At 37.1% G+C, this 16086-nt stretch overlaps 1 protein-coding gene across 3 annotated transcripts in view; it reads left to right on the forward strand.

Annotated features, from left to right (window-relative positions):
* The window catches only part of LUZP2 (leucine zipper protein 2), a 314709-nt gene that overhangs the window by 257499 nt on the left and 41124 nt on the right, over window positions 1–16086 (forward strand). The gene's annotated exons all lie outside the window — the stretch shown is intronic.

Consider the following 16086-nt stretch of genomic DNA (forward strand, 5'->3'; position numbering starts at 1 on the left):
GACTTTGAAAATATTGATTGTTAGTAATTTTGAGATGGGAAGATTACCCTAAGTTGCCCAGGTGGGTCCTAAATATAATCTCACAAGTCTTTATAAGTGTGAGACAAATAGGCCTAAATAAGAAGAAAGTTATGTGACCACAGAAGCTGGGGGAGAAAAGACAATGAGAAGGGTTTCCATCCTTTGGCCTCTGAAAAGAACCAGCCCTGCCAACACCTTGGTTTAACCCATAAAATTTCTTTTAGACTTCTGACTCCCAGAACTCTATGAAAATACATTTCTATGAGAATACATTTGTGTTGTTCTAAGCTACATAGTGTATTGTAGTTTGTTATACCAGCAAACTACTACAAATAATTTATTTTTGGCTCCCTTGAGCATGGGAAATAAGAGGCAGGTGCTTTTCATTGTGGTGCTTATGATACATTTTCATTGCCAAACGCAGTAGAAAATAGGGTATTTGGCTCATAATAGTAGGAATAATAATTTGTTTTAATAAATAATAAGAGCAAATGACTTTCTGTGTAATATTGCTTTTTTAAAATAGTTTCATGAGATTGATCAGCCCAATCTACAAATGTAAGGTTTAAAGAGGGATAATTCCTCATTTTATTTAATAGTTGGAAAATCCTGCAGGTTTTTTTGTTTGTTTGTTTGTTTGTTTGTTTGTTTGTTTTTTACTGAAAACAGTAATAACTGGCTTATCTGTCTTCTTCACTTTTGGCTTAGAGTCATGGGAAGGTGTTCCTTTCATGTCAACCAATATTTATTAAATACTCATTCTATGCGAGGCACATCTTGCCACTTGCTCTTCTATAAATATGCTCCCTGCCATTCCTTTGACCTCATTTGTAATGGGGCATTCCCCAGTACACCAAGAAAACTGTTAATTAATTCTCATTAATGCTTACCAATCCCGACTTCTCAGCACTCTTCTCATTGTACTTAATGAATAGATAAGACAAAAGTATGAAACACAAGGCATTTGTCCGTCTAACATTAATCTTTCAGACCAAGACTCTTGAGCTCAGAATATCTTAACTTTTACATTCAGCTTGGCCTTGGCTTTTTGCAGTCATCAACAATAAATAATTGAAATAGAAAAAAAGAATAGGTGTATGTTTTCATTTGCAAAGAAATTTCTAGTTCTCTGTGAATTAGTTTAACTTAAAATCAGGAATATAATAAAACATATTCAACTTCCTAGAGTTGACAAGTTTTAGGTATTAGGCTGACAGAAATATGAAGCTCTTAAATCTTTTGAATTTTATTTCTCAAATAGAAGAGTTATAGAGAGAAAAGTTGGGAGAAGAGAATGAGGAGATCTGGTCATTTTCAGCAGTCTACTTCTTTGTAATATGCCAGTTGTTGAATATGGATTAGTAATTCATCAACTTTCAGAAATGACCAAAATGAGGACTTGTTGAAAATCTTTATGATTTGAAAATGAAACATTACATGTAAGCCATGTTATTTCATGCCACTTTGAGAGGAGCACTTGCATTTTAAATCAGGTGAATTGTGTATGAGTAGAACACAGAGTTGCATAAATTAGAATGCCCTCAGTTTATACCCTTCCCAAAAAGCTGTTTAACAGAATATTTTTATATTTTAACTAGAGGCCCAATGCATGAAATTTGTGCAAGGGGCTCGGCCCTCACAGCCATGGCTTTGTCCAGAGGTCGTTTGGCTGTCTGGTCTAATTAGCATATTATACTTTTATTACTATAGATAACTAAAATAACAAGAGGTCTTGAAACATGAGAATTTTATAACTGGTCCAGAAGCTAAGCAATGTCAACAGGGCCCCATATTTTCTCATTTATTCGTTTGTTTACGTGTCATGATCCTCAACTTAACACTAGTAACTTGTTCTAAGCTTTGGATCCTCATTGTATTATGAGAGTGATTAAAGACCTATGCATCTGCTGCCTTCATCCAATTGTGTACAAAATCAGAGAAGAAGGGGTGGGGTCACTTGTCCTTCAGGGTCATAATTTTTATAAAGGAGAAAAAAATTTTAAGAATTCTTCCCAAACTTTATATATATGAAGAAGTGAGACCTTAGTGTTTTCAGCTTTTTGGTGAAAGATTGCTTCTTTTTTGCTATAAAGTAAAAGGGAAGCAGATTACTGATTGGAGGCAACTAACAGTTTCTGCTACAATGTACTCATCCACTCATCTTGATAGCAGTAAGCTCATCTGATTTGCTTACTACTATATCCACAGAGTGTACATTTAGGTCTTGCATACACATATTTTATATGTACATTGATTATCAGGGCAGTAGATAGTATATACTGATATATGTAGCTCTAAAGAGTATTTGACCACAGAAATTCACCCATGTTTCTTTAAAACTCAGCACACAGCTTTGGCTGGTTGTTCAATGGTTAGAGCACCTGCCCAAATCCCTTCCAAGCACAATAAATACCAACAGATGCACTGGTTTATTTAGATTCTAAATGCTTCTATTTTCAGTCCACGTAAAAATAAATATAGCCCTAACTGGTTTGGCTCAGTGGATAGAGTGTCAGCCTACGGACTCAAGAGTCCCAGGTTCGATTCCAGTCAAAGGCATGTACCTTGGTTGCGGGCACACCCCCAGTAGGGCGTGTGCAGGAGGCAACTGATCAATGTTTCTCTCTCATCGATGTTTCTAACTCTCTATCCCTCTCCCTTCCTCTCTGTAAAAAATCAATAAAATATTTTAAAATATTATATATATATATATATATATATATATATATATATATATAATGTGAGACATCTGTTTCTCCTGAGCATACTGCAAGTTCAACATGTGTTTCTTATCAGACCTCACCTTGGGTTTTAAATGATAGATTAGAAACCATGACCTGTAGTAGAGTCAAATTTGAGCATGTTAGAAGTATTACGAGGAACAAATCACATCCTCAAGTAGCTTTCACCTCTATTAAAGTATAGAATAATTACACTAGTGTTGCTATTCTAGACATAATTTTTCAAATGCATGATAGAGATAAGAGTGAAGGAAACATACTGCAATTTTACTCATTATACAATTTTTAAATGCCTTGTTTTTCATATTTACCTTAATGGTGATGTCAACTATTATTTCAGAAAACAGCAAGTTATTGTCTTCCTTTTAATACTTTTTGGCAAAAAAAAAATGTTTAGATGTTCTCCTTTGTGGTGGCAGGAGACCTTTCAGAGACATATTTGTGATTTGACTTGATTTATTTGACTTCCTATTGTTATCGGTGGAAGTGGGGCATCCCTTTCCCCACTAAGTGCTAGAGGTGGGGTCCTTACCATCTCAAGAAAAAGAACTCTCTGAGACTTGCACAGGATGATGAGTAATTTTTACTTGTGTGGAATTACATCTCTGGGTTTCCCAAAGTCCCATTTCTCTTAATTCAGTCCTGTAATAAATGCAAGTGGTGATGCAGGAGAGCTAAAAGCAAAAACAGTGTCCGGAGTTTCTGTTCCGTGTTGGCATTGGATTCAGTTCAGTATCAGGCGAGTTGCAGTCCATTAGTCCATTGTGTGGAGTCCAAGAGGGCCGAGAGCCAAGAGAACCAAGAGAGCGAACTCCTTTGTTTAGGGGATTAAATATCTTAAATCTTCCAACTCTTGCAGTGGCCATGCCTACTCTGGCCAATGACCTATTCCCAGGTGTGACTGAGACACAAGTACATTCCCTATTTTACCAGACTTCAATGGGCATGCTTCTATTCTCCTCCATTGTTCACTCCCTTTCCTCAGGGATCTGCGGGGAATGGACTGGGGTATCCTGGAAGGTATAAAGCATTAGCTTCCTGGAAAAGCTGCACAAATGACATATACCTTTTGGCCTCCCCTTTGCTCCTTTCCTGTTATTAATAACTAGCCTAATTCCAATGGTATCACTATCATTGCTGTTACTATGAAGTTTGTTAACTACCTATGCATAATAAAAGAGAAGCCAATTACTTTAGAATGTAATTGCATAGAAAGCTGCTAAAACAGACAAATTTAGAGCATTATATAAAAAAAAAAAAAATAGTAGCCATGCGCATGCCCCAGTAGCTCACCAGTAGCTCGCTGCCTCCCTCCAGTAGCTCTCAGCTTGCTGCCCCACCTTCTGTAGCTCCCCCCCCCGCCCCCCTGGTCCCCCTCATAGCTTGCTGCCCTGCCCCCTCCTTTAGCTCTCTGCTGCCAGCTTGTTAGCTTGCTGCCCCACCCTCCTGCTGATCAGTGATCTGGTCATTACATGGTTGGTCGTTATGCTTCACAGCGTAATGACCATTTGCATATTACATCTTTATTATATTGGATGAGATTTCTCAAGGGTGGGGGTTAGGGGGAGAGATCAACCAAAGGACTTGTATGCATGCATATAAGCCTAACCAATGGACACAGATACCAGGAGGGTGAGGACATGAGTTGGGGGGTGGGGGCAATGGGGGGATAAGGACACATATGTAATACCTTAATCAATAAAGAAAAGAAAAAAATTATTAAAAATTACATATATCCAAACTGTATGTTAAAACTTATGAAAGATCCTCTGAAATTAAACATATGATTTGGAAACCTAAAAAAAGACACAAAATACTTTTTAAAAATATAATCATTTTTTCTATGAAAACAAAACAAAAAATGAGATTTCTCTATAGTTTGCAAAAAGGAATGTACAGCTTGTGAAAGCAGGAGCAGAATCCCTAAGTACTACACCCTGGGAGGCAACACTACCACTTCAATTATTGTCTCTAATGTGTCTCTTACAGAAAAATTTCAGGTATCTTAGTTTCTTCCTACCATTGTTGTTTGAACTGAACAAAGCCCATTTAAGAAACAAGTATAATCAAGGTATTACATAAATTTTCAACAACATAGAACCTTCACATTAGAAGAGTCCTGTAACACATTCGATTCCAATCTCTAGCACGATGTTGACTAATCTCCCTGACAGCATTGCCCCGATTGTAGATATTCAGTGATTAAGGTTTTGCAACATTCCAATGTAGGTTTTTCCTTTTTACAAAATTGTGAACACTGTGAATTGGATTCTCACTGCCAATTATGGTTGATTTTTTACATGCCAGGCTCATATCTCTAATGTAAGCTTCCCAGTCGTCTTCCTTTTGGGTTCCTTCTTTATGCTATGACTCTATCTGCCCTTTCTATTCTCTGAGTCCACTCTTCTAAGATCCCTCCAGAAAGGAAATTTGAGTTCATGATGTAATTAATGTGAAGCCCCAGGAACACTGTGATTTTATCTGAGGATGGAACTCAATTTATAGCTAATGGTGAAATAAACTGGAGAGGTGAAGTGGGGTATAATATTTGAATAGGTAACAAAAACATTTCAGTACTCTAAACTCATGCTACTTAGCCAGAAGCCAAAATTTAGTCATCAACACACATTTTTTTCGTTTTCTTCCCTATTGTGTAATCTCTTTTGTCAAAGTCATAATGAGCATATCTTCCCATCCTGCCCCCAACCATTGCTACTCTGCCTATATAAATAGAAATCTGATAATTCCTTGAAGCCGGAAAACTCCATGTAGGATATATTAGGTGATGTGTGGACACTCTATGAACATGTTTAGGGTAAAATCTATTTGCTTAATCAGTGCTTCTTGCAACAAGTCAGATAAGCCACACAGCACCATTAAGAAACACCTACTATGGAGCCTAGGCGTGCATTTGCTGCAAGTGAAACAAAACAAAGCACTTCTAAAAAAGGCTAGTTTAGAATTTTTAATCATCTCCATATAAAGGTTCTCACTTATATCAGACCTGAGCATTAGCTAGTAACTATTTTGTCCAGTTTTTCTTCCTTAATACATTGAGATGGTAAGAAGAATATAGAGTTGCAGTCAAGAGATCAGGGTTCTTTTTATTGATTTCAGAGAGGAAGGGAGAGGGAGAAAGAGATAGAAACATCAATGATGAGAGAAAATCATTGATTATTTGCCTCCTGCACACCCCTTTCTGGGGATCGAGCCCGAAACCAGGCATGTGCCCTGACCAGAAATTGAATTGTGACTTCCTGACTCATGGGTCAAAACTCAACCACTGAGCCACACCAGTCAGGTGAAGTGAGGGTTCTTTATTAACTCTTTCACTTAACTGGAAATTGAGCTAAAGGAGTCACTTAGCCCCACTGCATATCAAATTCTCTGTCGGAAAACTATGAATAAGATGAATACACACACTTCAACGTTATGTAACAGATCAAAAGAGATTAATATGCAAATTAATTTTACAGAATATTGTATACACATTCCATTATCAAAGAATTGATTTTTTTTCCAGAGAAAATTGTATTTCTCAAGGTCATAACAGGTCACTTTTTTCAGTCTAAACAATTGTTTTCTTGGTGCCATTCAAGAAATACATCACATCCTATTGACTCTGACCTTCAGACATTATAGTCAGAGGGATGTGTAAAACTGCATTCCTGGCCCCTTTTTCTCCCTTAAGTTATAGAGCCACCTCACAAACCAAGGGCAAAGCAGTTCATCCCCTTCATTTCAGGCAAATATATTTGTTTTATTCACTTATAAATGAATGAAAAAATGAGAACATTCTAGAGAGAAAACAGTTCATTTTTTTTTTTAGTATTTATACGGTAATCAAGGACTAAGAGCATAATGGCTTTTCAGAAATGAAATTAATGGGATATGTATATTTATAAAAATTTTACACAATTTTTTATTAAAGAAAATAAGTTGATATAGCGACCAAGAACTAAATGCAGTTTCTTCACATAATTGCCAATGACCATTATCTGAAGACAGAGATATGAAAGATTACATTCCCTTTTCAACTGCCTTTAACACATTGTTTGTGGGAATAATAGATGGAAATTGTAGTCTTAATTAGACATATAAGAAGCTTTTCCTATACTAATTTGATTTTATTCTTGGTTCTATCTTGGTCAAATATGATATGCCAATATACAGATAATTTATTCATTAAAATCTGTAAAAAAATTCTAAAAGAATAGTAACTATAGCTATCTGGATTTCTTTTTGTTTCAGATTGAACAGAAAGGATATATTAACTAATTATTCCATCATGCCCCCTTTTTGTATATATTCAATTTCTTTTTACTTTCAGATACATTGTTAATAATGGTGATGTTGAAATTTCATTTTTACTTACTTGAACACTATTATTTGCATGTTGCTTGGGTTTTAACATTACATTAGTCTGTAAAAGTCCAGTAGCAATCAAGCAGTCTTTGGGATTGCCCAATTCTAGCTCTTTTAAAAATAATACCGGCCTTTACTAAATGAGGATGTTCTCATTGGTGTTTCATAAATTTTAACATGTGTAGGATCACCTGTGTATCATTTTAAAAGGATGTTCTGACTCAGTATGTCTTGGGTGGTCTTGAGATTCTGCATTTTATTTATTTATTTATTTATTTATTTATTTATTTATTAAATTTTGTTTTATTGCTTAAAGTATTACAAATAGTATTACATATGCCTCCCCCCCCTTAACATTCCCCCGGCCTCCTCTACCCCACCAGTGTCTTGCATTTTAATTGAGCCCCTAGAGAGTGCTGACTGTGAAGGTCTGTAGGCCACACTTTAAATTATAAGGTTCTAAGCATTTAATATATTTGCTATGAAAAGTTTTTGAGGGTGTTTTTTTTTTCTTAATTTTAAAAATCTAAAGTCAGCCCTTTCCAGGTGGCTCAGTTGGATACAGCATTGCCCCGATATGCCAAGGTTGAGGGTTCTATTCCTGGTAAGAATCAACCACTGAAAGAATGCACAAACTGGTGGAACAACAAATTGGTGTTTCTCTCTCTTTCTCTCTTTCTTTCCTTCTCTCCATAATCAATAAAGAAAAATTAAAAATTCTATAGACATCGTGTGGTAGAAAGAACCAGCATTTGAAATCAGTTGATCTGAGTTCTCTTTCACTTAACTTACTAGTATTTTATTTGCATGTGGACCTCTGAAAGAGGGTATTTAATATTCATCTCTCCCCATTCCTACCCACCCCCCATCACAGCTGACATTTTGCAGCACACATAAAAAAGACAAAGTTGGATGACACATTGCTCTGCCCTCAGTCCGGTAAGGGAGACAGGCTAGTTTACAGTTATTTTGAATACAACATGGAAAGTGTTTTATAAGCACTTCACCTACCACTCTTGGGGCAATGATCAGTTGAGGGGAGGCTCAAAGATCAATAAACCTTGGGGCAAGCTTCATGGAAGAGTGATATAGTATTTAGATAATGAAGGCATTGCACCAAAGACTATATACGCTTGCTAGGTACTCAGTAAATATTTGTAAAAAGGAAGGAAAGAGTCAATGAGCAAATGAGAAATGTTTTTATTGAGAACACAGTCTAGTCATACATAGGTAGGGCAGTTTGGACATACATCCCTATTTAATAAATCATCATAGAATGTGCTAGAATGTATAGTGCATGTGGAAGAAAGGAAGAGAAATTGGGAAGATGGGATGTGTCAGATCATGAGGAGTATTGATGGTGTTGTTAATAATTTTTAGAGAAAAGTATCAATATTTTTATAAATAGTGCTTCTCTTTGTTGGTGAGGAAAGGTTCAAGCTCCTGCTGCTTTGTATATGGAGATCAGTTTCCCTCTCTGATTTGTTCTTCTCCTTCCATTGGGCCTGGATTGCTTATCTTTCCAGCCAGCGAGGCAGATACCAGCAACAATTTAATACCATGCAGGTACTTCTGACTGATCAGGAGGCTCACAGGTTCTGGTTCCAGTTGTTTTTTATGTCTTTTGACTTTAAGGTAAATAGAGGACAAAGGGTGAGAAAAAAGGAGGTTGATGATATAGAGATATTATACACAGAAAATAAATCCCCCCAAAACACATCACAATCTAATATTTTCATATTTCATTTTAATAAGTAATTTAATGAGACTGGAAAGTGTATTGTTATTTAATGGGGTATAAAACTTTTCTCATTTAAAGTCATCTCCCAGGCTGTAAAAGAAGCGGCAGACTCGAATATGATGAGTAAAAAACAACAACAACAAAAATAAACGGGGATGGGGGAGCTTTTGGATTTGTCTTACCTATTTTGGGCATTTATTGAGCCTGTGTTTTATTGAGAACTGGACTCACCATCTTCATCTCCACCCCTATAAGGGGCAGGATTTTGCAGCACTTAACATCAGTCACTCTGGATACTGACCTCTGTCAATTTCATTTTAGATTTGGAGAAGAGTAAACATGTCTCTTTTTTCTCATCTATAAAATGAGAATAAAGTGAGTTTCTACATAATACAGTTATTTTGAGAATCTAATGAGCTGACACAAGTAAATCATCATCTTATGATAGTATTTGGCATGTATTGACTGCACAAATATTAGCTATTACTATTCCAAAATGTTTTAAAATTACATTCTTTTGATTATAATATTGATAACCAAGTGTTTTGAGCTCTAAAAGAAACTTGGGTGAAATCCAGGCTCTTCCTACTCTTAGCTGAATTGCATAACCTCTCTGAGCTATTTTCTCAACTGCAAAATATGAATCATCACTACACTATAGAAATGGTGTGTGTACAGATAGGGGGTGTGAATCAGCCACCGAGTAGGCTCTTGGCAAATGCTGGTTGCCTTCATGTATTTTTGAAATATATGCAGACAGAAATAGAAGGATAAACTCATCCCCCTTTTTCATGGCAAGCCTGAGAGAGGATTGAGAGGAACTGTTGTATTTAGATAAGAGGGACATAAGTAGAATCCACAGGGTATATCTCACTGGGCACACGTATCCTCTCATTACCTCAAGGAAAATGTGGAAAGTCAATTTCTTCCCAGCATTCATATATAAAGGTGCTGTGGCACCCTGAGGTGTTGGCTCTGAATGCATTATATTCATAACCCTACCAAGCTTCTCTCATACCATAGTTGTGTTTTACACTTCTTAATGCTAATAAGGATTTTCCAAAACAGTATAGGATTTTCATTCATAATTTTACACATTGTATTATTTCTGATTTTGAAGTTGTACTTGGTTAGTCTCTCTGTTGAGATAAAAGTATATTGAGTACAAACTCTAATTGCACAAACATAAAAAAGAAAAACTAGTCTTCAAGTTAGAGCTAATCGGCTGGGGTTAAGCAGAAATTAATGCATTCAATAGATGTTTCTCGAACAACTTCTATGTGTCACACTGTATTAGATGCAGTTTATATAGCAATAAATAATTCAAATGTAGCATTTCCTATAGGGAGGTCATGGTTGTTTCAGATAGGTGGAGATTTTGGGGTATTGCCTAATGTTCAGTGTTTCAAATCACCATCATTTAAGAAAAAAATTCATTTATTATTTATTTATTCAACCATCCATTCATTCACTTATTCGTTTAAAAATCAGTTGTATTGAGGTATAATTTTCATTCAATAAAATTTATTTTAATATTTTCACACACACACACACACACGCACATTTATACTCTGTAACTGTCAAAATGATCAGACATTACCATTGCTTTAATTTGAAAAAGTTACTGTGGCCCCTTTGCAGTCCATCTCCTCTCCCCACTCCAAACCAGTGGAGATTATGATGGATAGACACACCGTTAGTGCCCATTCTGCTCATATCTATATTCATGCAAAGTTTTGATTTTTACTGCACGGCTGTAGAAAGCAATGAGTGCCAATTCTCTTTAAATCTGTGCAGTTGAAATCCTATGTTCTTTGCAAGCTGGAAGCCACATTGTAGTATTAATTTCCAGATGCCACCGGCAAGAAACACATTTCCCTAAATAGACTCCTAGTTTCCATTTCCAGAGATTAGCGATATAATTGGATGTCAAAACACATCCTTTCTGCATCTTTCTCCATCCCTCCATGCTGTTTTCATAATAGGAAAACCTAAAAGCAATGAGGCAGGTGATCTTACTTATCTAATTCTGGAACTCAAAAAGCCTACCATAAGAGGGAGAGAAATGTTGCCAACATGACTGCACATTTATTTATAACCACAGAGAAAAGTGATTGTAAAATAATCCTTCTAAATACTGTTCTACATCTTCACATTTTCTGTGTCAGTTAAGGCTCTGCATTTCTAAATTATTGGCAGGGCTCCCTGACTTCAGTCTTTCCTTCTTCAAGCTATCTTCCACACTGTCAAAAGAAGGGTTGTCTAAGTTTTGAATTTGCCCATTATTCCACTTCTAAATCCATCATTACCTATCCATTTCTTACAAGACCATATCTAACCTCCTTAGTATGGCTTGCAAGGCTCATCCATTCAATCTCATCAGCATTAAATACTGAACCATTGAAGACTTGCATTTCTTATAGTTTTCCATTTCTTATATCTACTTTTTCTTCCACTAATGAGTCTTTCCAGCCTTTCTTCACTTGATTAATTCTTAATAATGTTTTAATTGCCTGCAGAGCTCATCATCCTTAAGGCCTGCCTCTCCCCTTGGGCATAACCCATTATACCTGGGCTGGCAGTGAGGATGACCACAAATTTCTTCTAAAATGAAACCCCAGCTCTATAAGTCAGCATGCCCGGGAAGGCAGCATCTGGTCTTCTTAACTTGGCTTTCCTTATAACCTCCACCTTATGGGTTACTGGAGTAGGAGGTTGTGGGGGGGCGGGGGGTGGTGGTGATCAGTCCTTAACATCCTTGCCTTTTCATAGGCAGAACAGACCATTCACTAACAACCCTAGGTGAAACGAGAAACACTGTTTGCCTGTCCCTGGTTGGGTGAAACCATAGCCATGGAGCTTAGGGGAGAAGGAACCCTATCTTCTTGGCTTCACTATCCTCAAGTAGAATACTCAGAGTAAAGTTCCCATCACACAGAACTGGGTAGGATTAGGAGGGAGTGGTTACTATTCTTAACAAGATTTAGTAGGTTTTTCTACTGAATATTTATTCCTGTTCTGTATGTCCTTAGGACAATTTCCAGTGATTTTTAATGACTTAAAAAAATAATTTTATCCAGATAAATGATTGTTTCACTGAAGAAAATGTCACTGAGCTCCTTGCACTGCTATTCTGTAAAACTTGCCCAATTATTACTCAGTTTTAAAACTAGAATTCTGGTGCTGTCTCTTCCCAGAAACCTTTCTTGATTCCCTAAGTTGAGGTATGAGACCATCCCCTCTTCCTACATTATATTGACAGTGTCTTTTTATGTCTCTATTCTCCTCTAGTTCTAATTTTTTAAGGTTCTTCCCTAGCTATCTATCTCATCAACCCTTACTTCGTCTCCAAAATGCAATTAAAGCCCATACACGTTTGCAATCTCTCCTCTATTTTCACTTTTGAGTCTAGAAACATTCTTCTTTGCTTTGTAAGTACCCTATGTGTATCTCTGTTTTAGTGCTGACTATACTACATTTAAACTGTATATTTTTTCACCTCAATAGTGTCTATAAACTCCTCACTTACAGGCCAGCACTAGACACATAGTAAATATTTATGAGTTTATTCAACAGGTGCTTACTGAGAGTAAATTATGTGCCAAATACTTTTCAAGGTATTGGGAATACAAAGGTATACACTAATATATGCTATACATGTCCTTATGTAGCAAAGGACTTAGATAAAAGAGGTGTTAAGCAAATAGTTAAACAAATGAATTTAAAAAAATGAGATGTACTGAGATAAATCTCTACATAATATTCAGAGAGTTAGTAATGTCAATGAGATACTTAGAGGTGTGATGAGAAAAGTGATGAGGAAGGGACAACTGAGATGAAATAAAAGAGCAATGCTGTCTATGTAGGCAGAGCTTCAGTGGGGGAAGAGTTGAAAGCAGAGGGATATGCACATCAAGTACCTAGTGCAGAGTGAGAACAGAGATTCAGGACCTGAGTGCTTCCTGTGGCTGGAAGACCCAGCAAAAAGGAGAGCTGGAGTTAGCAGGATAGATAATACTCAGATAATGCAGGGCCAGTAGGGTATGTTCAGGATTCTGGATGTTATTCTAGAAGAGTGGTCAGCAAATAATAGCCAAGTCCTACCTGTTATCTGACTTGTATTTTTATGACATGCAGGCTAGAACTGGATTTTGAATTTTTAAATTATTGTTATTTTTTAATCTAAAGAATATTTTAGGATGTGTCAAAATCATTTGAAAGTCTATTTGTTTCAAAAAAAAAAAAAGAAGAAGAAAAAAGCAAGACCAACAAAACCGCAGTATTGGAATACAGCCATTCTCATTTGTGCATGTACCATCTATGCCTGCATTTGTGTTACAGGGACAGAGCTAAGCAGTTGTGACTCAGACCAGATGACCCACAAAACTATCTGGCCCTTTATAGAAAAAAAAATGTTTGGAACTCTAGGCCTATGGTATTGGATGGTACTGAAATGTTTTAATCAAAATATTTAAAGAGGGCATAATCACATAGCTATGTTTTGTTTTTTGGGGGAACGCAATTTAGAAGAAGGAATATGAGTTGGAAGGTATGGCTAGGAGGCCCCAAGACCACCCCTGGATTGCATGATTTTTGAGGAAGATTCATGGGACTCATCATTCAGTCATATTCATGATTATGATTTTATTACAGCAAAGAGATACAAAGCAAAATCAAGTAAAGGGGAAAAGGACATGGAGCAAAGTCCAGAGGATACAGAACTCTAGGTTCCAGGAGTCCAGGCTCAGTAAAGCCACACAGACATGCTTAATTTCTTTACCAACATGTTCTGGCAAGATGTATGAAATATTTTCTGCTAGAGAAGTTTGTCTGCACCTAGGAGTCTGGGGTTTTTATTAGGTTTTTATTGATTACAAAGCTCTTTGTCCCATCTCTGGGGGAACCTCACATTACTATGACTTCAAATTTTTCCTAGAGTTTGTCCTACCCTGTCATTGCCAAATTCTATGTCTTTTGGTTCCACTTTTAAATTCAAGTGAAAATAACAAAATAAATCTCTTGGGAAATCGGCTACAGAAATATATTAAAAATCTCTACAAAAATGCATTAAAATGAGTTTAATGGAAAAAATACACATTTGGAGTAGTCAGAAATTGGACAAAGTGGTATGTAAATGTTTCCATACCTGCTGTTTTCAACAAAATTCACTTCATGGAATAAAAAGTTTGTAAAGGATGTTCGGTAAAAGCATCCAGAGCAGCTGCTGTGCTTTGGCACTCACAAAATTAAACAAGTGGCTCCATCCAGCATTCAAATGGCAGGAAGATTTGCACAAATAGATGGGATCATGACATTGAAGCAGATTCACATAGCAAAAAAAAAAAAAAAAAAGTACCTATTCAAAATATTTATCACTGACTTAATTCTGACATCTACAAAATTTTGTGCTGCATTGTATTCACCATCCCTCAGCACTCTTGTCAGTAATGTTAATAAACCATCAATTCTCATTCCTGCTAGATGGAAGTGCAGCCACTGCCTGTCATGTCAATTAACTGCCAGGAAAGAGATTTACATGACAGACTGGAAGGGCTCCTAGAGGAGCATTCTTTGGACTGTTAAAATGAGGACTCAAAATCCTCAAATTTCAACTAGGTAGAGAGTTCTTGTAAACAGTGCTCTTCAGACACAAGTGAGGAAAAAACAACTAAGTGCTCTGGAGAAAGGAAACCTGTTAGTATACACTGTGTAGCATCAGCATCAAATGTCCTCCTTTATTCAGTCAGTTTTTATTATTCATCCGCTAGGTACCTGGCACTATTCTAACAATTATCTATTCAATGGTTAGCAAAATGGAAGCAATCAGACTGCAAGTGAGCCTATTGTCTGTGAGACATTAAGAATCAAATAGATAAATGGATAGATCACAATTGTAATCAGCGGGTATTGAATTTAACCATATGCATTAATACAGACATGCAAATTGTTCAAATATTAAAGCACTTCTATATTAACTGGCAAGTAACCATTTCCTTCATCTTGGCCCTTTTCCTGTAACTCCTTATCTCTCCCTGTTACTTAGCTGCCATTCATTAATAAATGGTGAACATTCTGTCATAGCACAATGGCTCTGCCATAACACCCTGACAACCTTGCACATCTCCACATAGGTCACAAAGGTAAGGCTAACCTGTGGTTAAACTCAAGTCTTGGTAGAATTCCCCGTTATTCCCCATGGAACATAGATGAGTAGGTGGTCTTGTTAGAAGCTGTTGTTCTAGTCCATTCTATCTCCCTATCTCACAGGAGGCTCCATGAAATAGTTTCCTATCTGCCTTCCTAATTCCAGAGAGGCATGGCACTTTCCGTTTTACCCCTTTCCCCTCCTTTGGGTACAGCTATCTATAATAATAAAAGCGTAATATCCTAATTAGACCAGACATCCTTCAGGACAAAGCCACAGCGGGTGGGGGCCACAGCAGAGGCCCTGGCTGTGGCAGCAGCGGGCTGGGGCCGGGGCCAAGGCCCTTGCACAAATTTCATGCATCGGGCTGCTAGTAGGCTATAAAACCATTTTTGCTCCAGTTAGAGTTGGATTCACAATGGCAGAGAGACATCCCATCTGGTATTACCTGTCTTATGTCATCCCTGGTTTGATTTCATCTAGTGATAGCAGAGATATGGACTGCCAACATCAGGCTGATCTTCCTTATGCCTCCGTGTGCATAATAAACTGTCCAAAGGGATGTGGGCTCATGGCTCTTTCCCGGATGAACTTTTGAGAGTGCGACAAACCTTCCCGGGAGCTGCCACATGCTGCTGCTTAGGGACCACTTGACCGCCTGACCCTTGTGGAGCAGGGAACTCCCAGGACCCTGCTCCAACTTTCAGGCCACAGACAGATTTCATTGGTTCATGTCCATAACATAGCGATTACTTTCTGTTTTAAATATCACAACTGGAGTAATAGAAAGAAAAAATTAAGTATTTCACAAGATAATTTAGCAAGAAGGCTGGAATTCTATTTGCAGTTCAGAAATGAATCTCTATGAGGATTAGCATTTCAACTGGAATCTAAAAGTGTGTAGGAATGGACCAGAGGCATAGGGTAGCAGGAAATTTTTCATGATTCGAGGCAGAATGAACTGGTACAGTTGAAGACTCAGAAGCATCCAGACACGTGCCTCATTCCATGAACCATATGGAAGCCCAATGAGACATTATGTAATGCACTTGGATTAAAATATCTCATGTCTC

The sequence above is a fragment of the Myotis daubentonii genome, chromosome 9 (assembly GCF_963259705.1).
Source record: "Myotis daubentonii chromosome 9, mMyoDau2.1, whole genome shotgun sequence".
In the NCBI taxonomy this organism is placed as follows: domain Eukaryota; kingdom Metazoa; phylum Chordata; class Mammalia; order Chiroptera; family Vespertilionidae; genus Myotis; species Myotis daubentonii.